This window comes from Vulpes vulpes, chromosome 15 (assembly GCF_048418805.1).
Source record: "Vulpes vulpes isolate BD-2025 chromosome 15, VulVul3, whole genome shotgun sequence".
Classification (NCBI taxonomy): domain Eukaryota; kingdom Metazoa; phylum Chordata; class Mammalia; order Carnivora; family Canidae; genus Vulpes; species Vulpes vulpes.
The window spans coordinates 46,204,720-46,231,434 of record NC_132794.1 but is presented as its reverse complement, the minus strand read 5'-3'; positions in this window follow the sequence as shown (position 1 = coordinate 46,231,434).

Sequence of the window (26,715 nt, the reverse complement as noted above, 5' to 3'; positions counted from 1 at the left end):
TTGGGGAAAAAATGGACAATGATAAAATGCTTTGATTTAGGGTTGGCTGTGATGTCAAGGTCAGCCAATGAGTGCAAAGAGAATCTGAGAAAAATACAGAGATAAATAGAAGCAGATGTTTGGAAAGTCTTCCTGAATATTGCTAGTGAAATTGTATGGTTAGTTATCGAAATTTCATGGTTACATCTGTCATCCTAATAAGGTTATAATGAAAGGCATGTAAATTGGTGTTTAAAAAAACTTATTAGAACTGTGGTCAACTGTACTGTACCGTGGGAGTGTCATTTTCTGAATTATGCTGCAAATTTTGTACCTAATTTTGTGCTTTGAGCTCAAGTCTTTGTCAGGGTATTTCTCAGGGAGGTCAGCATCTATAGACTCCTACTAACTCAAGATCTTTATTTCAAATTAATATAAGAGAGAAATCTGATGAGAAGGGGAAAGGAAGTAAAGTTGAAAAGTTTTGGTTTCTGATTGGACAGCATCTGTGTTCTCAAAACAAATTTCTTTGTACCTTTAGTTGTTTGTGATTGCAGGAAATAAAAAATTTCTGTCTTAGGCTTACCAAAGCTTGTCATTAAATTAGAAAATTTACAAGAAGAAAGAAGGAGCCAGAATAAAAGATAGCAAAGATGTGAACTAGTGGGTCTGTATTAATCAAAGTCTTAATGAAAAATAGATGACCCATTCAAAGCAGATAATCTGAGGAGAGTTTATTTAAACTGGTGGGATTGCAGGTGTACTTTCAAGGATGCTTTACTTCCAGGCCTGAAAGTGTGAGAGAAGGAGGAGGTTGCTACAACCCAGAGGAGAGAATCTGTGGAGAAGGCTGTCTCAAGAGGTCCTTGGGAAGACCAGAGACCTTTGTTAAGAAAGGACATAGAAAAACTGAGGTGACTTCACTGGGACAGACCTCGGGAAATAAATATCTTGAGTTCACTCTCTATTCTCCCTACCATATCCTGTTGTTTTTTTTCCCCATTGGCTGGAAAGAGTTGGAAACCAAGGGGGAATGAAAACATTTCCTGTCATCCACACAGGGCCATCTGTCTTCAGGAGCAGAAAGTGAATGAAGAAGTGTGGGACGTGAAGAGGACCATAAAGCTGCTAAACACGCTGAAATCTTAACTGGGATCCAAAGCAAAAATAGAAAATCAGATACAAAATCCATACTATCAACAAACAATAAAAAAACATGTCATTTTCTATGGAGTTATTCTAGAGGGTTCTAAATTTAGGTGACATTCTGCAAAATTGTCCAACTCACCAAATAATTACCTATTGTGTAATATTGTGGGAGGGGCACCTGGGTGGCTCAGAGGTTGAGCGTCCTTCAGCTCAGGTCGTGATCCCAGGGTCCTGGGATCGAGTCCTACAATGGGCTTCCTGCATGGAGCCTGCTTCTCCCTCTGCCTATGTCTCTGCCTCTCTCTGTGTGTCTCTCATGAATAAATAAATAAAATCTTAAAAAAATAATATTGTTGGATATACAGCAATTAAATTTAGGAAGTACCTGGGAAAAATAATTTTGGTTTTAGAAGTTGGCCCAAACTATTCTGAAAATAAATAAAATAGATAATAGAATGATCTGTAAAGGCAACTCTTTATTGAAATAATTAAAATGCTTTGAATTTTGTTAATTTTTTTATACTGTGTTCCACCAGTATAAGTAGACGCTTTATGAAAAAAATAGTTGTAGACCATTAATAGAGGTTTGAAAGAGAGGATCAAATACTGCTTTGTCCCACTCAGAATTATATAGTGATGTGTCAGGAGGATATTCCAGAAGCCCAAGTTTTATGGTGATGAAGTACAAGGAAAAGCATCAGGAATTGGCATTCTAAACTGAGCACATACAGCTTGGACCATGAATGGTTCTTGTTCATGGAGATGGAATCTAAGAGAAGGTAAAGAAAAGCTAGTACATGTCATCTTATGCTGGTCTTGACGGGTGTTTTTTCTAGATGAATGGACTGTCAGAGGAATCTGTTGTGGAAGCAATATTCCCATTATCTGTTCTAATATCTTGAAAAACAAATCTGACAAAAGACACAGCCAATAGTGCAAAGATTTGCATAACTCTCTTTGGAGAAATCTTTATTTTTGTAAATATAATATTGGATAAAGTGGGGACAATATAGTACTAGACACTTAGTAGCATTAAGAAATGACATTGCAAGTTGAGTTGTGATTTATAAAGTTTCAAAAGATGGAATTATTAAAGTCTCACAACAATGCTATGAGGCATGACCTCCTCTATAGGTTTGAAATGGAAAACCAGGGAGATTGAGAATGTTTTCCAGCTTACCAACTGGTAAATATTCTTGTGGGAATGGTGATTCGAGTGAGTAAGAATCAAATATGAAAACATTAAAGTCTCCTAAATATATTTTTATATCAAGTGAAACATCTTTGTTTACTAATTTTTATTGAACGCCTTTTGCATTTATGGTGCACACAACAAATGTTTGCTGATGAATGAATGAGTGACTGCACTAACAAATGATACACGCAAGAACACTACCTTGTGCTCATTTGGCTCCCAAGAATGCATATTCTTGAGATAGCACACACAAATTTAGAAGATATATAGTGCAGGATTCCCTGAAAGTTACTTCCAAGGCCATGGATGTGTTTGCGTAGGTGGGAAAGATGTGGCCATCGCAGAGCAGTGCAAAGAGCTCCTGGTGGTCAGGCACCCAGTGGCTATCGGTGCATGCTGGCTTGCAGGAGTCAGAGATGTGTGGCAGTTTAAGGACAGTCTACCTCTCATGCTGCCTGGGAAGTCTGGAGGCCTGATGAGCCACCATGATAGGCACTGACGGTCACAAGCAGGCAGGGAGCATCCTTAACCTGAAGGCAGAAAACCCTACACTCGTGTGTCAGAGGTCAGAAGACAGCTTGGCAGCCTTGGGCATGTACTTATTCCATGTGTACTACATTTGTCTGTAAGACCAGGAATGATGCAGTGTCATTGCTGTGCAGTTTTTGCACTAGAATCCTCTTGGGTTGTTGTCAGTATTCATCATTTTCACCTTTTCACAGCCTTTCTTAGCACTGTACAAAACAATTTGGTTCAGTTAGTAGACTAAGAGTGTGCCTCGTGGTAGAAACCCTTTTGTGTCTTGTTAACCAGCCTGTGGGGGTCTACTCAAACTGCCAGATGGATTTTTGGGAGTCCCTCTGCTTCTTTAAACCTGGAACATGCCTTCAGTATCAGGAAATCTTTGGAGAGGAGTCAAAGAAGTATCTGTCTTGATTAATCCAGAATGTTGCCTCTAATGTCACCATTGTGGTTTCAGACATTCCTTCATGACTTTGACTGGACTTCTGAAGCCCTAGAAGGACACGCTTTGAGAATAGAACAATACTTCCTTTACTGTGCTTGGCAAAACCCGATTAAGGAAGTAAAGCTCCACCGAACCCATATGACCCCTCAAGTCCATTGCCAGGACCTCCCAAACTCCAGTGTGAATTGAGAATGGCCACAACATGACAAAAACTTGTAAATATCCCACTTATTCCTCCTGGAAGACCTTGAATCCTGTCTGACTGAGGAAAACACTCTGGGCTAGTATAGGCCCTAGACAGGAAGCACTGCCACCAGCCGTGAGGGTAGAATTCCAGGAACTTCACCTTGAACTGTCACCAGGTAGAGAATACCTTAATACCTCTGACAGCTGGCGACTTGGTTTCTTTCATGACATGAACACAGGGTTTGGAGCTGGGCAGATCAGAGTTTGAAGCCCTCTGCTGTCACTAAAGAGGAGTAGGGTTTTAGGCAAGTTTCTTAATTTCTCTAGGCTTCAGTATCCTTCTAAACTGGAGATAATAATATGTACCTTAAAGGTCTCTGAGGTGTTCATGGGCAGACTCACAGTGTGGGGACAAATGGGCTCCACAGGTATTCCTAACTATGAACATAATCTCCAGGATTTTCATAGTGTCTCTCCGTAGGTGCCCAAATGGCTTCCCACTGCATGGTCTCCTTGAGCCTCACAGTAGTCCTGTGAGAGCGTTAAGAACATCTCGGGATGCCACTATGGAAAAAAAAAACAAAACAGGAAAGTATGGTCCTGGGAAACTCTGACTTTTTTCTCACATCAAACCATCAGGTAGAACCAAGACTGATTGTTCCACCTAATACTTTATCCAGGAAACTTTGCTAAATCATATTTTGTAAACATTCTTACAGTATCTGAACAGAAGAAAGTCCAATGAGATATAAGGAGGAAGAGCTGTTCTACCTGAGGCTAGCTGGTGAGAAGAATTTATAGAGTCACCTCTGAAGCTGCAGGTTGCTAGTCATACCAGTACTACTCCTGCTGGAAAACTAATATTTTTCCTCCCCCCATACCCTTAATCTAATTTAAATGATTTAATCAACTTTACTGTTAGAGTTATCAGCTGTGCTCATTGAGAGAAATGGCATTATGAAATATTATGAAGCCATTAAAAACAGTGAGGCAGATCTATCTGTATGGACTGAGATAGGAAGGATATCTTTGAGATATGGTTCATTGAAGTCTAGAATAATATGCATAAATGTGATTGCATTTTTGAAAAAGTAATACACGCAATTTATATGGTGTACATACTATATGAGCTCAGTAACATTGCACATCAAACTGTGGCTCGAATTTGTCCCTGAGAGCGTGCTTGGAGTGGGGAATAGGTAAAGGACTTAAATGCTTTTTATTCACTTGTTTCATTTACATTTTTACAATTAAAAGGCATTATTCCCTTTAGATTTATTGAAGTTGCTGTCAGCTTACCTTTGGCGATTACTACTAGCCAGCAGACCCCATTAATAGGCGGAATAAAATGAGCTATAATCATTTCAAAAAATTAAATAAATAAAATGTGTTATTCCCCTAAAATTATGGAATACCAAAAATTGATGAAAAGAAAAGAAAAATCTAGTGCCATACCTAGTTTCTAGCACATATTTAGGTGGGTATTTATGGAATAGGAACTCAATAATATATTTCCTTACACAATAATAATGATAAAAATAAAAATAATAAAAATAATAATACTCCTCACATTTAAATTCCCCTTTATAATTTGTAAGGTCTTTTAGAATCATTATGTCATTTGGATTTTGCCCACAAACCTCTGAGTTGGGCAGAGAAGAGCATCTTACAAATTAGGATTTTGAGATTTTCAGAGATTAAATCATTTTTCCAAGGTCACATGTAAGTGGCACTGGGACAACACTATTGTTACTTGACTTTTATTCTTTTATCAGAGATCTTTCAAGTCCCCTCTGTGTGCTGTGTCCCCTGCTCTCTCCACTATACCACGTGCACTGCAGCTTGCAAATAAAGATGGGAAAATGTAGAAGCATCACCAAGTCAGGGCCTGAAAATGACGCTAACAGTTCCTAACCAGTAGACCACACTAGGATGCAAATCTTATTTTGTTTACTTTCACTGTGTGGGTTTCTAATATTCTGCAAGCTATGGCAGTCTATATTTGCTAACTCCAAGTTATAGGTTGCTTTTCTGAAAGGTGGATTTACTGGTTTCAGCTTCAGCTTTTCCTTTATATCATTTACTTTAAAGGGAAGCCATTTTGTGGCTTTGAGCTCATCTTTCACTTAAGCAGATAATTGAATGCCCACACAACCCTCTGTTTCTGTCTTCCATAGCAGACCACTTTTCCTTCATCTTGGTACAGAGGAAGAGGAAAGGATTGGGCATAAAAGATAGACCAACATCCCTGAGACTAAGGAAATTGATAAACTCATCTCTGAAGAAAAATCCTTTTGCTATGATGTCTCAATTAACTTAATTTTTGTGGTCTGGCTTTGCAAACAGAAACCTGAGACCATGGATGAAACACTAGGAAGGTGCAAGCAAGTGAACTCTGGTGTTGGCTGGGTAGGCACATGCCCTGGGGAACTGGAGGGCAAGCTCTGTCCACAGTTCTCCATGGATGAAAGGCAGTGCAGGCTAGTACAATTGCTTCTCAGGACTCCTGATAGAGAGGGATGGGTGAGGAGAGGATTGAGTACTCCAAAGCAATGGGGTGGAGGAAAAACTGGTCCAAAGGACTGGTAAATGTTTACACATCCATTCTTTCATTTTCTTCATATTTATTGAGTATAGGTCCAACCTGCGATACAGATAAAAAGATTATGAAACAGGGTACTTGCCTTCCTGGAACAATATTCTAGGGTGAAGATAGGCAAAAACCCCAATTTCAAAAAATTAATTACAGATCATGATAAATGTTAAGCATAAAATAAACACAGTGCTATATTAGTTAACAACAGTGAAGTAAAGGTAAAGCCATGCATAGATGGGGAGGTCAGGAAAAATCATAAAGGCAAAAATGATAAGCCTCTGCCTGGTATCACTCCCATCGCTACTGCGGAGTGAACACAGCCTGTCTCCTCCTCCGTCAAGCCATAATACTGGTCTCTCCTAAAGACAAGGAGTAAGATGCCTAAAACAATCATTCCTCCAAAGCCATGTAATTAACTACTGTGACGTGTTAGCTAATTTTGTGATGTGGCATTGTCATGAATTGTTCTCTCTTGCTAAGGAAAAGCAATTTCCTCCTTCTTTACCTTAACCTTTCTCACTTCTTGACTATGGCCACTTCATTTCCAACCTCCCTAGAGAAGAAAGTGGAGTTCCCTTGGTGGTGACCACTGTGCATTTGTAGGGATTAGGAGAACAGCAGGAGGCTGCTGGATCTGTGACTTCGTCTAGTGGCTTTGTGCTCAGGGAGAAGATAATGGGCTTAACTGACAACGGGATGGATTCAAGTTAGGAACAAAGGAAGCCTTCGTGGCTGCAAAGAATCACCAGGACACATGACCACTGGAAGCATAGAGTTCCATCCCTAAATAGTTATGCGGTGAACTCTCTAAAATTGTTTTGGTGCAACCCTAACTTTGGGGAAGGAAACAGTCTTCAGCAGACTTCAGTCTCGTCAGGTCCTATGAAGCTATAATATGGAATGTGGCGTTTTTTACCTCCTTTATTAATATATTATTGCGTTCTAAAGTTTTCCATTAGATTCAACCAAAAATGCAAAAAACAGTATATATTTGGAATTTCTTCTGATAGTCTTTTTTGGGACAAACTTTTTAATTGCATGAGCTTTTCCAGATGTGAGGCTCACTCTATGGGAAATAACAAAGAATTTGTGAATTAAGTAAACTATCCTGCCTTTATGCTCTTTTTTTCCTGTGTGGTTGTATATTATAAATAGAACGTTGAGGTTAATCATCTCAATTACTAGAAAATGCATTCTTAGAATTATTTTGCTTGATAAAAATAATTTTTTTAAGGAAAAAAGAAAAGCAGCTGTTCTACATTTATAACAAGATTGGTGTTAAATATTTAAAATCTCTGTATTGAGTCAACCTGGTTTCATCAAAAATTATGCTTCAGACACATTTCACCTATTTACTGCTGACTTGCTTGACCTTTTTGGCTTAATGCTAATACTATTCTATCCAGATTTGAAATACTGACATTTTCCTGACCTAAGTGATGACAATCCTTATAGTCTGTTCTGATAGAATGAGTGTTTGGTGCTCTTTCTGTATGAATTATCCACACAACTGTTCTAAGCTGCTCCTTCATGCTACTGAGGCTTCTTTCCTTCTTTACTGAGGGCATCTGGTTTCCTTGGAACGATTCTAGAAGGCTTTAAACTATCATAGGAGTGAAGAGCTTCTCCAGCAAGGCCTCTTTATGAGAATACCCATGTCTTGGGACAAAGTCTTAGACTCCTATCTCACAGGGAGAAGGTGAATTTATTCTTGGTCATTCCTGAGACACATCAGCAGATGGTCAGCCTGGGGCTGCTGCTTCTTGACCTTCTTCCTTCACATTGGATTATGGGAAGTGCCATAATGTTGGAGAAAACATTTGGTTTGCACATATTCCACCACTGTAGTGGAACATTATTTAGCTGGGGCTGTGATCATGATTCAGAAAATTTACATTTTTCTGGAATAGGGAGCCAAGTCCTGGAAGGAATCAGGAAGCAGGCCTGATGGGCATCAGCATAAGGACTACAGGGATAAAATATTCTCATTCTCTTTTACATTTTTTTTCTAATGCATTTGCCTGGAGAGCTGTACCTGGATATTATGCTCATGTCTACTGTCATTAAGAATAGAAAAAAAAGGAAGAAGTGGTGTCCTTGGCAAAAATGGTTAAAATAAATACAAGTTTGGTGTATAGATAAGATGTCTGCAACCTAAAGAATTTAAGATTTAGGTAGAACTGCTGTACTGGAGCACCCAACACAGATAGAAAAGATATTCATGTACCTCTATTCAGATATTTCTATAAAGTTCCCCCAGTTTTCTAGCCCAGTGAAGACAAGCATGTTGGCAAGTAGGTTGGTTCAGGAAAGATAAAAGTGTTTATAAACCATGTGTTTTTAATTTAAAATGAAAGCAATTTTATTCAATTCTGTAATTATAATTCTTTTGATTTAGATTATTAACTCAAGAACTTGAATGAGAACACAGGTATTGCTCTTTATTTATTACAATATTAACATTTGGGTACGTTTAAAAAGAAACAGTGTAAGGCAGCTTTCTTATTTCTTTCTCCTTATGACTGGAAGAGGTGCACACAGTTAAAGGTATACAGGTTGCCCATTCTGTAGAGGTCTTTTTCTTGCTTTTTTTGGTTTACTCCTTTCCTCTCCTGATAAGGAGAACTTGTAGTCAAATTATTTACTTCACCTCTGTAGGGCTCAGTTTCCTCCTTAAAAAATTCTCAAGTCTCTTCCATCTGTAACATTCAATGCTTTCAAGGTTTAAAAGGAAAATTGAAGTCCTAACGGCCATCATCATTAGGATGAGCTGCCTCAAATTGATGTTTACTCTGTACTTCTTTGGACCCAAACAAGGTCAATCTGAAGAAGCAAGGGGGCAGGCGGAGTCAGAAAAGAGGCTGCAAAAGACCTGCCCAAAATCAGAGCTTACATTCTGGTGACAACTGGACCTTTCCAAGACACATCAGACTGCATGGAAGGCAAGCTCATTTCCATTCTCTTCCCCCTGCCTGCCCTCCCCTGACCCCAAACCCCAGCTTGTCTTGATTATAGTTTTAAGATAATTAAGAAAAAAATATTTTAAATATCCAGATATTTGTAAAGACTTAGTTCTACATACCCATAAATGAGGTAACTTAAATTATTTATTTATATTTTGAGAAGGCAGATAATGTGTGAGGGGGGGAGGAATGAAGAAAGATCTTTTAATTTTGGAAATGAAGAGACATATCTCCAAAGGAGAAAGTACAGTTGACCCTTGGATAATGTGAAGGTTAGAGATGCCAATTCCATGCATAGTCAAAAACCCCTGTATAACTTTTGCCTTTCTAAAATCTTTTACCAAGAGCCAACTATTGACTGGAAGCCTTACCAGTAATACGAACAATCAATTAACGTGTATTTTGTATGTTATATCTATTATATACCATTTTCTTACAATAAAGTAATCTAGAGAAAGGAAAGTGTTGTTAAGAAAATTGTAGAAAAGAGAAAATACATTATATACTGGACTGTATTTATTTATTTTTTTTAAAACTCCATATAAGTGGACCCACACAGTTCAAACCTGTGTTTTTCAAGGATCAAGTATAAACAGAGGTGATAGTTTGGGACTATGGATAAAATTATATTTTAAGAAAGGACTCATTTATAGTGAGAAACTCAAATTAATTGTTTAAGATGAATGTAAAAGGGACGGTAGAAGTTCGATATGTATATCTAGCCAGCATCCATTGAGACATTCTTATGTTGTGTTTTTGCTAGATTTTTGGAAGTTAATGACAGGATATCTGCCCTTAAGGAACCTTGAGTAATAGAAGAGACAAGTGAGTGAACAAAGTGACAAGGTAGCATGAGGGGCTAGCACAGAATATTATGGGAGTAGAAGGTTGATACCAAGTCTTAAAACATTAGGAGATCTGGCCAAGTCTTAAAATGTTAGGAGTTCTACCAGAAAAAGAGAGAGGGCATTCTAGAACAGCAAGTGCCAAGAAGAAGATTGGGGATAGGTGTTCAAGAAGGCATTAAGGGTACTGCAGGCACTTCCAAGCTTCTGAAACCTATAAGACATATGAAGAAATGCAGGCAAAGGCATTTATGGGGGTGGGCAAGGTCTTGGTTATGGAGGCCTATATCAGGGTAATGAGTTGGGCTTTTTTTGTTAGGGTTGGGGTTTTATAATTAGGTATTTCTTAGGAAGATGGTACTGACTCAGATGGTCCTGATTTTATTGAATAACTTGACTTTCTGGACATACCTACCATAATGAGCAGCTCAGGGCGTTGGAATTATACTGAGAAATAGGTAAGGGAAATACCCAATATTCTAACATTAACCCCCCATGCCTGCACATCTGTGACCTCAAACATATGGAAAAATAAGATTATTTAAAAAAAATAATAGGAAATGCTCCTCTCTGTGCCAGGACTGCATACTTATGCCTTGCTATTGGTTATACTTTAGGGATCAATGACTAAAGCATGGTTCTTATGCTCTTATGCCACTAGATAGAAGAATATCTCTTCCTTCCCTTTCTTTGTAACTATGGACAAATCAAGTGACCTTATATTCACACATAATAATAACTCATAGAAACCCACCCACTGTGGGAAACTGAGGCTCAAGCCCTTGCTCCAACATGAAATGGGGAAACCACAAGAGTCAACATGGCTTGTTCCTGCCCTGTTGGCAGAACCATTCTCAAATGGCCTTTCAGATGTTGTGCCTGCCCTTGCTTGTTGGCAAGTTTCAAAATGCCTGGGATTAATCAGCTGACTTTCCCTATAGCTTTCAGCATGGGCTGGGCAATTCCTTTGAAAAGTCTTGGTCTGACTTTTTAATGTGTCACTTTGATAAGGTGTTAGATGAAATCTTGGAGACTTTCCTGCTCAGTCAGAATAAACGTGTTACAAAGTGAATCACTAGAGAAATATTTTGACAGTAATGTTGTTTGAAGTATTACTTCTTCCATTAATGAAGGGAAGGCCCGTATCACCCCTTGCTCTTCTGTTCAGCTCTGGTTATCTGAAAAGCTATTTAGTGCAATGACATTTAACCAAACTTTCAAAGTTGCTTACCCAATGTCATTGACTGGACTTGGTTGCTGAGAGAGTCACTAAATGGATCATTTAGTGATAATGACCATAGATAGGCTTGAAGTAAATGACTCCTTGCTGTACAAGCAAGGGAGCCTTTGTAATGACCAAAACTGATGAGTAACCAGAAAGCCTTTTTTTGTTTTTAAATTTTCATTTGACTTGTCATCATTTCCTTTACCACATTGCTCTTGAAATAGTGAAAACCCATGCAAAGGTAGACTTTTGTGAACACAGTAAAACCATGAATTAGATTAGGCTATAGGCTGAGCCACATTATTTATTGTAAACAAATCATTAGGGTTCTAACTTTCTATATTGGTGGTTCTCAGAGTGTTGTTCATTCTGGGGGATGTCCCAGATTCTTCTGCATGGTTCATGGAGCCAAAACACTTTTCATAATAATAATATATTATTTGCCTTTTGATCTCTGTTGACATCTTCACTGGATGTACAAAACAGTGATGGGTAAAACTGCTGGTGCATAAGCAAAAATCAAAGCAGAGCACCAAAACGTGTTAGCAACCATTGTATTCTTCACTACTATGTTTGCAGTGGAAAAAAAATGATTCTGCTTTCACGTAAAGTTGTCCTGATGAAGCAGGAAGAAAAGATTAATCTTATTCAATCTTCACTTTTGAGTACCTTTGTTTGTTTTACTATGCTATGTGACAAAATTGGAAATAAAGGATAAAGTGTCTCACCTGCACATTGAAGTATGGTGATTGTCTAAAAACGAAGGTGTGCACTTATTTGAGTTCAAACTAAACTAGATATGCTTTTAATGGGACACTCTTTTCATTGAAAAAATGACAAATTATAGTTATCCAGACGCAGGTATTTGGGAGACATTTTCTCAAAATTAACAAAGTCAGCCTGTTACCTGAAAGAACAGGACTGTGGAATTTGTTGCTAATAATAGAATTTAAGCTTTCAATTAAAATTAGATTTTTGAAAACTTATCTGTATCTGTCACCAGGAGCTTGACTGCTTCCCAGTATTAAAACTATTTTCTGATAAGATTAGTGGTATAATGAATGCAATTTTTTGATATAGGGTCATTATATCATTATATGTTATAGATGTAATATGTTTATGTATAACATTACAGATTATATATTAGATGTGTAAAAATCTTGGAAAATCTTGGAAGACTTGCACAATACAATGAATTAGCAATTTACCTACTCAAGGGTAAAAGATCCATTCAAAGTGCCAAAAGGTGACAGCATTTTAGTGTACAAATGCATGGTAAGATTCACTGATATGGTTTCATATTCCATATTGCAGCTGATCCTTAAGAAACTACTGCTTGTCAGGTTGTGATTGTGTCATGATTATCTAAAAAAGGTATTAAAACACTCTTCCCTCTTCCAACTACATATCTGTTTGAAGCAGGATTTCATTCATATGTTTCAAGGAAAACAACATATTGGGACAGATTAAATGCAGATTAAATGTTGAACAGATCAAAATCAGATTAACTAAGAGAATCCAACTGTTCTTCTGTTATGAGACTTTTTTTTGTTTTAGAAAATAAGGCTGTTTTCACAAAAGATTTTAATTATGTTGACATATAAAGAAACCCCTATTTTAAAATAAATTAATAAATACTTTTAAAAATTTAAGTTGTTGGATGCCTGGGTGGTTCAGTCAGTTGAACATCTGACTTTTGATTTTGGCTCCAGTTACGATCTCAGCCCCGTGTCGGGCTCCATGCCCAGCACGTGAATCTACTTGAGGTTCTCCCTCTCCCTTTGCTCTTTGCCCCTGTTCATGCTCTCTTTCTCAAATAAATAAATACATAAAATCTTTAAAAGAATTTTAAGTTGCAGTTTCTAGTATGGTAAATATTTATAATTGTAACCTACATAAACAAAAGTACTTTGAAGTCCTCAGTAATTTTTAAGTGTGTTAAGGGGCCCTAAGACCAAAGAATTTGAGAAGCACAGTTTTTTATTTTAAGAACTGGATCAGGGCACTTGGATGGCTCATTAAATGTCTGCCTTTCTCTCAGGCCATGATCCTAGGGTCCTGGGATCAAGCCCCATGTCAGGCTCCCTGCTCAGTGGGGACCCCTCTTCTCCCTCTCTCTCTGCTGCTTCCCCTGCTTGTGCTTGTTTTCTCTCTCTCTTTCTCTCTCTCTGTCAAATGAATAAATAAAATCTTAAAGAAAAAAGAACTGGATAAAACTAAATCCTACCATAGCTATTATCATCAATGTAGTAGGAATAATATATTGAACTGAAATTAGAGGCACTTTATTGAGTGATCAGGTAACCAATTTTCTATGTAACCAGTTTTTACATGCTGGTCATATGACATCTGTTACTAGAATGTGAATAATAATCATCTGGGGGACAATTATCAGAAATAGGGAAAATATCTGATAGTTAAGATTGCACTTACTTGAAACATCATTTTAGGTGTTTTTATAATTTTAACCTTCTTTAATTCTATAATGAATGAGTAAAATTTTGCTGTGGAAGTACAAATAGTTGCCAATTTGATATTAAAAATTTTAAAGACAGAAGGTATATTCTTGCTTCAACCTTCGTTTGCATTTCTGATCATGACTTTTGTCTGCTTAGACATACAGATCTTCTCCACATTCACAGAGAAAAAGCAGGTCTAAATTCCTTAGCATGCTTTCAAGGACCTTTGCAACCAGGCATTGATGCTCACCAGCCTTATTTGCCACTTTTATTCCATCTTTCCCTTCTTTATCCATTTCCCCCAATCTCCCATCTTCCATCACTTGTTTTGTACACTAGCCATGTTAAATTTTTTCTGAACACACTTTTCCTTCACATGCCTTGGGACTTAAAAAAAAAAAAATTTTTATTTATTTATTTATTTATTTATTTATTTATTTATTTAAGAGATAGAGAGACCAGGGGTGGAGGGAGCAGAGGGAGAGAATCTCAAGCCGACTCCCTGCTGAGTGTGGAGGCAGCCATGGGGACATGGAGCTCCATCTCTCTACCCTGAGATATTGACCCCAGCTGAAACCAGGAGTCTGATGCTCAATTAATTGAATCACCCAGGTGCCCTGTCTTGGGATTTTATTTTTAAGATTATTTATTTATTCATTTGAGAGAGAAAGAGAATGAGAGAGAGAGCATATGGAGGCAGGAGTAGGGGAAGAGAGAGAAGGAGAGGGACAAGTGGACCCTGGCATCATGACCTGAGTGGAAGACAGATGCTTAACTGACTAAGCCACCCAGGCACCCCTGGCCTTGAGACTTTTGAATACCCTAATTCCTCTTCTGGAATGTTTTTATTTCCCTTTTCCTCTATTCAACAAATTCTTATTCATCCCTCAAGATCAAGGGTTATGTACCTTCACTGAGGAGCCATTTTTCATCCATCTATTCATTCAACAAATGGGAGATGCTAGGCAGTGGTAGACTATATCGTACATGGTTCTTATATTCATGCATCATGTAAATAATCACACAAATGAAAGTTGGCAATTGTGGTGAAAGCTGCTCTAGGAGAGATTCAGTATGCTGTAAGAGTTTTAATGAAACAATTTGTCCTGGTCAGGAAGGTCGGTGGAGGCTCCCATGAGGAAGTAACACTTAATGTAAGCACTGAATAATGATGGGGATAAAAAAGAGGAAAGGGAAGGAAAGTGCCCTACATGGGTAAGGGCATTTGGCAAGAGGGGGCATATGGATACTAGAGACTAGAAGAAGAGCACTGGGTTAAGTGGAGGTACGGAGGGAGGGAGAGGACATTGAATAGAGAAAGGAGGTAGAATCCAAAGCAAGCAGGACTCTGCACATGCTAATGAGTTTCATCTTTAACTTAAGAGATTTACAAAACTATTAAAAGCTGGAAGGATGATGGAGTCTCAGATTTGCATCTCGAAAAGACCACTGTGGCTGTTAGGAATAGACTAAATAGAGGATAGAGTTAATATAGGGAGATCAGAACTGAGGTTAGTGTGATAATCTAACAGCACAGTGTTGGTGGCCTGGATGAGGAAGATGAGGGAAAGTGGGTGGATTTCAGTGATGTTTAGGCAATGAAATTAATGGACATGGTGATGAACTGCAAGTATCAGGTTAGAGAGGGTGTGTTAAGGATGGTACCTAGGATTCTAGCTTATGCAACTAAATTCATGAAGAGGCCATCTACTAAACTAAGAGGGCCCTGAAGGAGATCCAGGCTTAGGAGGAAGCTCCTGACTCCTCCAGGAAGAGATAGTAAATGCTGTGGCCCTACATTTGCTACAGAACTCTCATTTTTGTAAGGACATTGTCTATTTTCTTTTTCTTTTCTTTTCTTTTTTTTTTGGTTGATGTTGCCCTTTCCACAGTGGTGGGATCCACTATTGTGTGAGCCTTTATAGAAGACAGAACACAACCACCCAGTCTAGAAAGCAGAGGTAGAACCTGCAACTTCTGCCCAGCCCTGACACAGAGGTCTTAAGTAAATTGGGCTGTGGCAATTATTTGCTTCCATATAGAACTTTGACTTTAGAGAAGTGGGAAAAAATGAATTTATAGCTGATTTCAAATACATTCATGTTCAGTAGTGGCCATGGAAGTGACCAGCTGGGGTAGCAGTAGTGCTGGAGGTAGTGTTCTAATCATAAACTTCGGTATGAATCGTGCTTCTCAACCTCTCTTGATGACTACCTATTTTCTAAATTTGCTTCCATGGCCTTTTAATTGAACATCAATTGATGATGCTAGCTAACATCTCCTGAATGTTTCGTAGGAGTCAGGCACTGCTCCGATCAGTTCACATATATTCGCCATTGCAATCCTTCTAAGGGACATATACTGCTGAAGACTTCATAGACAAATGAGAGTATGAAGCATAGAGTGGTTAAGGAATTGCCATAGAAGCCCTATAGCTAGTAACTAAGAAAGACAGAATGGAGGACTTGGAGCCTGGCTCCGGAGCTAGCCTTCTTATTAAAGATGGATTTTGTGGCTTATAAACAGAAATCTTGACTGTACATTTGGTTCTGTGGTCTCTTTCCCTCTGGAAGCTCCAAACATGTTAAGGGCAACGATGGGGGTATTGCTCTTAGCACCTGGCACAGTGCAAATGCAGTAAGCATTCAGCGCACTCAGGGTAGCAGCAGGAATATTTCCCCCAAGATTCAGCTCCCCGCCCTTTTCTGCAAGCATGTGTATTACTCCTACTTGCCTCTGCTCTACTGCTGCACAGAGCAGGGTCCCCAGCCCCACACTCTTTGGTAAATGCTTTCTCTGCTTCATGGCACTTGTCAACCCAGGGCTGCAGGTGCCAAAGCAGGAATGAAAGCTCCTATTGTACAAAATCCATGCAAAGGATCTGTGTTGAGGTTTGTGTGGGGACAGGGGAATGCTGAAAGCCAGCTGACAACACAACAGGACAGAGTGAAACTATGTGGTTTCGATTCCCTGAGAGCAGGAAGCTCATTTGTTCAGAGCAGCTGAAACAGTTAGGAAACCACACAGCGTCCGCATTCCATGTGAAGCAAACGCCGTGTCCCCAAAGCCAGTGAAGCAGCAGTCCCTGAAGGTGATACTGTCCCAGCCAAGCTCTTCCCCTCCCTGGGGACTTCCTGTTGCATAAGGAGCCTTTCAGTGCTGGTTTGGGAAAGGGTGAAGAGGGTTGAGTTTGAGATGGAGTTTCTGATTTGGAAGATCCTGAAGATTGAGGGCCCAGGGCCAAGGGGTCCTGGGGTCACTCGGTGGCCTCTAGCTTACCAAGGTGGGACATGGTCTAGTGTGGTGTCCCTGAACCTTCCTCACCAGACAGCGTGCAGCTGCAGGGTTTCCCAGACATTCTTGGATAACTTGTGATCTAAAAGCCATTCAGACTGGCTGGAGAGACAGATCGTTCCCGTCCTAAACATCTGGGGAGTTTGTAAGGGTCCCCTTTAGTCTGGAGACTAAAGGCAGTGCTGAGCTGTCCCTGCAACTTTCCTTCTATTTCTAAGAACAAGTCAGGATCTGAGAGAGTCTATGTATGTCTGTGGTTGTAGATTCCTATTCCCCTTCACCACCACCCTCACTTTTCTTGCGGGAGGTGCAGGCCATACCATTTCAGTGTCTGTGGTGCTCTCTGCTGGCAGCTGCAGTCTTTTTGTTCCTGGAATGGGAGGCCTCTGTAATCCTGCATAGGCCCCTCCTCCTGAGTCCTGGTACCATGGAAAGCAAATTAGAGGGGATTTGGTCAACAGCCAGTGTCTAGACCTTCCCATTCCTGGAAGCACTTCTTTTCCCCATGTAAGAGTCAATTACCCTTCCCATAAAGATTCAATCATAATTAAAACTAACCCCTCTCTCTTGTCTTCTCAGTAGCTGACTCTGGGGTTGTAATGCTCTCCCAACTGGGCCAAAGCTGTAGCTCATCTCCTACACGCAGGAGGCCTTGCAGGCAAATCAGGCTTATATTTCTCTGTGTTTTGTATTTGTTTTTAAATTTTGTTTTGTTTTTCCAAATGGTAGAGCCAAGGGCAGTGGTGCCATCTGGCATGGGCATGGGTCAAAGAGGGAAGAAAACAGTTTCTCCCCCATAATTTTCTGGCCCTAGGTGGCCAGACCACCTAGGTTCAAATTCTGCTTCTGTCACAAACACCCTCACCCTAAATAAATATTAAATCCAGGTGAAAACAGCATGCTTACTATGCAAATGCAGCTTTAAAACACATATCCTGGCCCTCACCTTCCAGCCAAATCGCTACCATCCAACCCCATGATGCAAAAATTCTTGATACTGCCAGAACCACAGGATCAGAGATCAGAACCAGTTTCAAAAGTTCAGAATCCATAACACCACTTGTTTTTCATTAACTGACTTTGTTAATGCCTGTCAATCACATGTTGCCCTCAGAATGGCTGTTCCTCCTCAATTTCTGTCAATAATGAGAGCTCATAAAAGAACAGTAGTGGGAAACCAGTTAACTTTCTTCAAGCAGAGATACATTGGAAAGGCTGAGAATGCATTAATCTAAAAGAAAATATATTCACGAACTTATTTTAAATTAAAGCTTTAAGATTGTAATGTGAGAAAAGTAATGTGCAGAAAATTATTTGTAAAAAGAGGGGGGAAGTGGAACACCTGGGTGGCTCCCTTGATTAATCATTCAACTCATGGCTCAGGTCAAGATCTCAGGGTTGTGAGGTTGGGCTCTATGTTGAGCACAGAGCCTGCTTAAGATTCTTTCTCTCTCTCCCCCTCTGCTCCTGCCCCTAAAACAAAAAAGGGGAGGTGGAAGAGGAAGGAGGGAATACATATATGTGTATGTATATATGCCTATATCTTGCATATGAATAAAATGTCTGGAAGGATATCCAAGATTAATAACAACATCGTCTTTGTAACAGTTACTCTTCTAAGCATTTTACATATATTAACTTACTTTTAATCCTCATAAAAACTCTATGAAGGAGCTGTCATTATTATGCCCATTTTTCAGATAAGAAAACTGAGGCACAGAAGGGTTGAGTGTTCTGGCTGAAATTACATGTCTGGAGAGTGCAGAGTCAGAATCAGAGCTCAAGACACCTAAGGGCTGCCCCTAGGAAAGAGAACTCATTGGCTGAGGATGAGAGCAAGGAGGGAGAAATCTAGTTTTATGCTTCTTTGTACCTTTTGGATTTTGAATTATATAAATATGATATCTATTATATGCATAAAAGAATAAAAACTTAATGAACATTTTAAATAAAATATAAAATTTAAAATAACTTAAAGAATTACACCAACCAAGAGATTCAGTAGTAACACAGTGGTTAAGAGCACAGAACCGGGGCCAGACCACCTAGGTTCAAATTCTGCTTCTGTCACTAAAACTGGCACAAATTTGTATCCTCTCTGTGCCTTTTGGGGTTATTATTTTGAGGATTAAATAAGTTAATACATGTGAAGGTCTTAGAAGAGTGTGTTGATACATACTGAGTGCTAAGTATTAACTATCATCATCTAAAATAAAAAACCTAAACTTATTCAACAGTCAGTGAATCCTGAACATTTTACCGTATACCAGGCACTGAGCATTTACTGTATATGTACCAGGCACCAAAGGGGCTATGGAACTGGAAGATAGCATCCTTCGGTGATGGAGTTTGGTGTCCTGGGCACTAGATAGCGTCTTGCTGCTTGGGTGATACAGCTGATACCCAGCCCCAAAAGTCTTCCCCAGCCTTGCTTCTTTCTCAAATCTTATGCCTCATTGAACACCCAGCAGAAAGTATCATTACTAGTTGATACTTTCTCTGCTCTTATTTACACTCATGTGACATCTTTTCCAAGAGGTACAAGATAATTTTACTATAGTTTATGAAAAACATCACCAACTGAAACCGTTTCCCTGCTGCACGTGGCCCAACTGAGCTCATCTGTCTAGCAAGTTAAAGTAGACCGTAATGAAGACATACATGCTGGGTTCCAAGACTTCCATGAAAATAGACAATATTCTCTTTATGTAAGCTCCAAGAGGGCAAGAATTTTGTCTCTTCATTGTTATAATCCCAATATTTACAATAAGACCTGGTATATATCTGGTGCTTAATAACTACTCATTGAATGAATGGATGAATGAATGAGTAAAATAATGATAGACCCACAAGGCAAATGATTTTAATTTAAATTCACTTAAGAATAGAGGGAATTGAGACTTAAGGGGGTTATTTAACCTACTCAGGGTCCTCAGAACTAAAATGCATCCTCAGGTTTGTGTGGCTTTGAATCGTGCCCTCTTCTAATGCCAAATTGAATCATAGCAATAACCTTTGGCTTTATCTAGCAGAATAAAAAGGGCTGTGTTACTGGACTTAAATTTGGTTTGGCTTGATCTGGTTGTGCTGGCCTTTCTCAGGATCAAGCGTTTGTTATCACTGTTCCCATGTTCTGCAGTGCTTGTGTGTAGGTCGCCTTTTGCCCCAGGCATGCCACTCACCTCCATGCAGAGAAAAGACAGGTGCTGTGGAGGAGGGCCAGCATTTGTGGACCAAAGCAACAGGACAGAGGCTTCCAGAAGTTCCAAAACTATCCCAGTACTGCGGATTAACATTTGGGAAAAGTACAAACTTCACCAAGGCAAGAATTTCTATCTACTTTGATGTGATGATCACCAAGCTCCTAGATTATCATTCGGTACTCAAAAACTATTTTTTCAAGGAATGAGCAAATAAATGAATAAGGCAGTGGATGAGGAAGAGGGAAAAAAGGAGGAAAGAAGTTCAACAAAGTGCAATAGAACAGGAGAGATGACTGTTTATAAGAAGAAGAATATAAATCTGAGGGAACGGTGAATGCTTTTTTTCCTCTTTATTTCTGAAGGTTGCATTTTACTGGTACAAAGAAAAAAAATGGGCTGAAGGACTAAAGAAGGTTTTTTGTTTTGGAATTAGCCACACCTTGGTTCTAAATCATTTCTATAGCTGAAATGGTCAATTTGAATATTCTCTTACCAATCTCTTTATGCCTAACTTTCCACAAATTGAAATGATTTGCCATGTATTGGTGAACATCAGAGAAGTGGTCATAAGAAAAACTAATGAGAAGAAATAAGAAATCCCTTTCTGTTACTTTAATGAATGATTTTGAAGCTCTCACACTGATTTGGGTATATTAGTCATCAATAGCATGACCAGTAGGAATGTTGCTCAATTTGTAAATAATATTTGCCTAAGTGCACTTAATCACAAGCTTCTGTGTCCAAAGCTTGTTTCAGTATTGCTGCATGACTTTTCTCCCTGTGGACTGCCCTTTGAACCAGGATGTCTAGTTCTTGAGTTCTGTCCATAGAGGTTAACTATCTCATAAGCCCTACAGACCAAGAAGAACCTGATGTAAAATGTCCTGGCCAGACAGTGGGAATGCATGGAACACCACCAACAATCATTATTTTTGGATAGAAGTCAATGTCATGTTCAGTCTTTGGTTCTGCTTGACCAAAATCCTATAATACAGCGGTGGGTTGCTTTTTCCAACTGTCATAACCAGAAGAGTTTTTCCAGGCTACCAAGTTGAAGAGCAGAGGGCTTAAGAAAAAGTCAAGTAATGCAGCCAAGAGGTAGCCTCTAGGTCAGCAGGGAGGTGCTGTGGTTTCTGGTCCCAGGTCTGATCTGGACTCCGTGTGACTTCAACAAAGGCTCTTACCTCTTTTTTTGGATATAAGTGTGTTTGTTGGAAAAGAAGAAGATCACACTGAGCCTTGTCTAAAGAACAACAGAATTAACTCCTTGCTTATTTACTTCAGTGACCAAGACCAGTTCTACCATTTGTTAAGTGGAGACAGAACTTTCTACTGAGGTGACAGATGTAATTCATGATTCATAAACTGGCAGTGTCCTGATAGTTCCTAAGCAGTGTTTCATTCTCATTAGGCTGCTTTGAATGGAGAAGAAAGAACATGAAAAAGACTAATAAATTATTTAATCAGTCACAAAGACCACCATTTAATTGAGAACAGATACTGAGTTCTTGTCTTTTCATTTGATGTCCCAAATTATTTGTTCATGAGACCACAGGTAATTTGCTAAAGAGAGTCATGCCTGCTGACAACTACTTTGCTTAGAAATATGCCCTGTGCTCCCATTTCAAATATTGCATCAGTAAGAAAGAAAACATTTCATTGAAAATTCCCTTGTGTTTTCCACTCCATCACGTATGATTAATTTTTTTCATGAAGAACGGGGTGTCACCAAAATTTCAAAAATATTTTCCAAGTGTTTTCCATAATACAAAGGCTAATTTTTCTGAGGCTTTTATCTTGAATCACCCAAGCTAACTTCCAAGTGCATTTTTATGTAGTTTTGGAAGTATCTTCCTCTGCTTTTCATTACATTTTCCTAATTTTTGCCAAACTGATTTTGAAATTATAAGAGAAAAAAATCTAGCTACTTCAAAATCAGTTAGTGTCTGGCCATATATGTCTGGCAAGCAGATTCACAGTAGTTTAGGTTATAGAATGTCTTTTAATGTTTGTTAATTGCATATAAACAAGGCACTTATATGCAGAATAAATAAATATGCAGAAATAATATTCTAAGTAACGTGATTATCCATCTATGATTTGTTAAGAGCATTTGAAAATTCTCACTCTGTTCTTTTCCTCATTCCCTTCTCACTGTTTTGGGATGATTAATATACTATCTCCCATCTATTTTTAAGATCTGGAAATTATAAAATTACAACATTGTGCTTTTCTGTTTGAGCACAAATACTTCAGCAATTGATGGCATTCAGTAGTGAAAAAAAGTGAAAAAGTGAAAAGTTATTTATATATTCATATAAACTGTTTATGTTAATATTACAATAAATACATAAATGCCTTCTCCCCAATTTATACTTATCAAGAGGAAATGGCATCCAAATCCATGTCTGCTTAGAGAATGCCCATATGAAGAGCTACAAGGCAAGTTTATTATTGTGTAACTTCCTATTTGCAGTCAGTGACTGGATTTATTTAATTTTTGCTCAAATGACCTAGAAGTAATACAAGTGGAAAGAGAAAAGGGATATCATTTCACATACACATCAGCTCATTGATATCTTTACACATATGGATCAGGGGCAGATTTTTGTTTTGATTTGTCTCATCCCTATGCTGAATAGCAGGGCAAGAAAGAAGCAACTCTAGCCCCGAGTGTACATAAGCTTTGAATCGTTCTACATTAAAGTGAATTTTATTTAATTATTTTCTTCAAATTCTGTGACAAAGCAAGTGGTCCTTGCCAGTTGTGTTGATGGTAGGAAGATAGCAAAGAAAAGAGAAGAAAACAGATGTTACAGAATTTTCAAGGTCGCTCAGGGAAGCTTACCCTTCTCCTCCCTCATTCTCTCATTATCCTTCTCAAATGGCACCTAAAATAACCAGATGAACTAGGCCCAAGAATGAACCTAGTGAAATCTCACCAAAGAAAACTTGTAGACCAGGGACTCAGTGGGAACATTTCAGACTGTTACACTGGTCTAAAGGCTGCATCATCCTACTGGCTCTAATTATGCTACTTACATCTTGGTTACTTCACTCTCCTAAGAGAAAACATTTTATTAATTTCTTTCTTTCTTTCTTTTTTTTTTTTTTTTTGGACAAGTGGGCATTTTGGTAAATAGGAACATACCTAAAAGAAAAAAAAAGGTGCAAGGATGTGAACATAAAATTAACAAAAGAGGAAATATAAGTGGCTACAGAATTTTTTTTAAAGCTACTCAGATCTAGCTTTAAAATGACAGGACAGCATTGGACATTTCTCCATCTCCCAGATATCACTGCAAAGCAACAGGGGAACAAAAACCAGGCATGCTAAATCCATCTGATTAACAGACTTTTAAAACTCTGAACCACAAATAGGATGAAAAGCTGCCTAAAAACTGTAATAGGCAATAAGAACACAGGGAGATGCGAAGCCTGCCTGCGCTGCAGGCTTTACAGAAGCTGGTGGAGCACAGTTCTACTTCCTGCGGCACAGCCTAAGGGGAAAAACAACAGGCTTCCTTTTGCCACAGTGGGAGTGAAGTGTGCAAGATGGTAACAGACTTCCTTGGATTTTCTTTCATGGGAAATCTAAAAAATGTAAGGCAATGTGACAAAACAAGAAATTATACAGGGAAGGCACACTTGTCAGAGCAGTTTATAAATAAGGCAGTAGAGAAGAAAAATTTGTTACCCTGTGAGTAATCCTACAGGATACCTCTCAGTTTAGTCATAATTAGAGGCTAAAAATATTCATCCATTCCCATACCATGTGCCATAAAGAGAAATCATTTTTTTTTTCCTGGAAACAGAACCATAGCTACACATCTACATAAACATGAAATAAACAGTCTAGTCAGAATTCACCTCATTCATATATGACTAACAATCAATAGGAAATCACAGAATTTAGAATCTTTAAAGGTGTGGGAGTGAGAAAGAAATAAGGGGGAATAAATGATAGGTAAATAAAACTAACTGCCAAAGAAAAAAGCATATATTAAAAAGATGAAAACTCCATTGCCGTGAAATTTAAAAATTAAAGATGTCTGTCTCTAACAGTGTGACTGACTAGATACCTTGTCTGATCCTCTCATTAGAAACAACTAACCAGGCTGGATAAAACATAGATTTTTTAAAATAAAAATTAGTCCATGAACTGACAACAACATGAAAACTAGTGAAAATGGGAATCCAGAAAGATAGGTGGGTCATTGAATCTGGTTTTGCTTCCAATGAATCTGTAAAACCACTTCATTTTTTCAGTCCCTCAAGATGCAGAAGAAAAAAGAACAAGCCTGGAACTGCCATAACATGGAGGTCTTAAGAAGACAAACTCCCATTAACATGATACCTCAAATGATGTGACATAAAAGTGAATTGGCAAAAATTCACCACTCACCCATTGGGAACAGTAAACTGAGGGGGGAAAAAGTCTTCCTTAAGATTCCATAACTACAAAAATTCCTCACATGAATTGGAAGCTCTAATTTGTACTATATGTGTGGCCGAAACCCCAAACCAAACCAAAGACAGACAAACAAACAAACCCTTAAGCTAGTGGTTCTTGAAATACTGCCCCTGAAGCTACTGTATTCACATCACCTAAAAAGTTGTAAGACACGCCAAATTTACACCCCTCATCAAACCAAATGAATCAGACACTCAGGGATTGGGGCCTAGGAATCTGTTTTCAACAACTCAGTCAGTTGGCTTTGGTGTATGCTAACATTTGAGAACCATTACCTTAATCTAAGATTTTAGTTTAAGTTGCTGCTGGGTTGATACACTAAAAAACATAAAACATTGCTAAGAGAAATTAAACTCTATCTGAATAAATGCAGAGAGTTATCATGATCATAAATGAGAAAACTTAACATCATTAAGATGTTAGCCTCCACAAACTGGCCTATAGAATCAATAAAATCTCAATAAAAATTCCAAAATATTTTTTACGTAGATGTTGATATTCTGATCCTATTTTTTTTGGGAAACACACAGAATCTAGTATACTCTAAATAATTTTCCAAAAGAAGGGAAGAGTAAGAGGACTTTTCTGATAGGAAGCCTCACTATAAAGCTAAGACTATGTTTTATTGACATGAGGGTGCACATAGATAAGTAGAACAGAATAAGAGTCTAGAAATAAGCCCAAGTGTATATGACCAACTGATATTTGACAGGGGTGCCAGGACAATTCAGTGGATAAAGAATTATCCTTTAGTAAATGGTACTGAAAACATCAGATAGACTTATGTAAAAGTACCAGCCATAACCCTTATCCCATACTAACTCAAAAATTAAGTTAAAATGGATCATCGATCTAAATTTAAAACTTAAAAATCACAAAACGTCTAGAATAAAACTGGAGAAAAATCTTTGTGAACGTATGTTATAAAAAGAGTTCTTAAGGGGTGCCTGGGTGGCTCAGTAGGTAAAGCATCTGACTCTTGATTTTGGCTCAGATCAAACCAGGGTCACAATCTCAGGGTTGCGAGATAGAGCCCTGCTTTGAGCTCCACGTTGGTCTCTGCACTCAGTGGGGAGTCTTCTTGAGATTCTCTCCCTCTCCTTCTGCTTCTCCCCCTGCTCATGTGCATGTTCTCTCTTTAAAATAAATAAATCTTAAAAAAGAAAAGAATTCTTAGAATACAAGAAATAGAGATTATAGAAGAAAAATACAAGAATTGTACTTCATCAAAAGCAAAAATTTTTACTCTTTAAAAGATACCATTAAGTAAATAAAAAGAAACCAGAGATTGAGAGAAAACTCATCAAATTACACATTTATAATTAATCAATTTTCTTATAAAAATTTTCATGGATTTATATATTCTTAAACACTTAAAACTGATGAATTGTCATTATTCACCAATAAAGTTTATTTTTAAAAATGAAGTATTTAAAGCAAAACATGAGATCAATTATAAATGTTTATGCAGTAAACTCCAGAACTTCTAATATATGAAGCAAACTTTGATAGAATTGAAGGAATAAAATAATAATAAGAGACTGCAATACTCCACTTTTAATAAAGGATAGAACAACAGACAGCTGAGGGGTTCTTGAGTGATGGAGTTAGTTAACCATCCAGCTCCTGGTTTCAGTTCAGGCTGTGATCTCAGGGTCATGAGACCCACTTCTGCATGGGGCTCTGGACTCAGTGCAGAGTCTGCTTAAGGCTCTCTCTCTCTCCCTCAGCCCCTCCTCCTATGCACACACACACACACACACACTCTCTCTCTCTCTTTTATTTCTCTCTCTTGAATAAATAATTTTAAAAAAAATAACAGACAGATGCTCAGTAAGGAAATTAAGGACTTGCACAACACTGTAGATACGTTGGACCTGACAGACACTTCCAGATGCTCCACTCAGTAACAGCAGAGCATATGTTCTTCTCAGCTGTGCGTGGTATATTCTATCAGCCACGAAAGACATTGAAGAACCTTAAATGCATATTAGTAAGTGAAAGAAGACAACCTGAAAAGGCTACATACTGTATTATTTCAACTATATGATTTAAGGATTCAGAAAAAACTACCTTTTAAAAAATACACTATACTATTTTATACTGTTGATATGTTTTTATTTATTTAATCATTCCCATATACTTAGGTATTTAAGATGTTTGTTTTGTCTGTTTGCTAT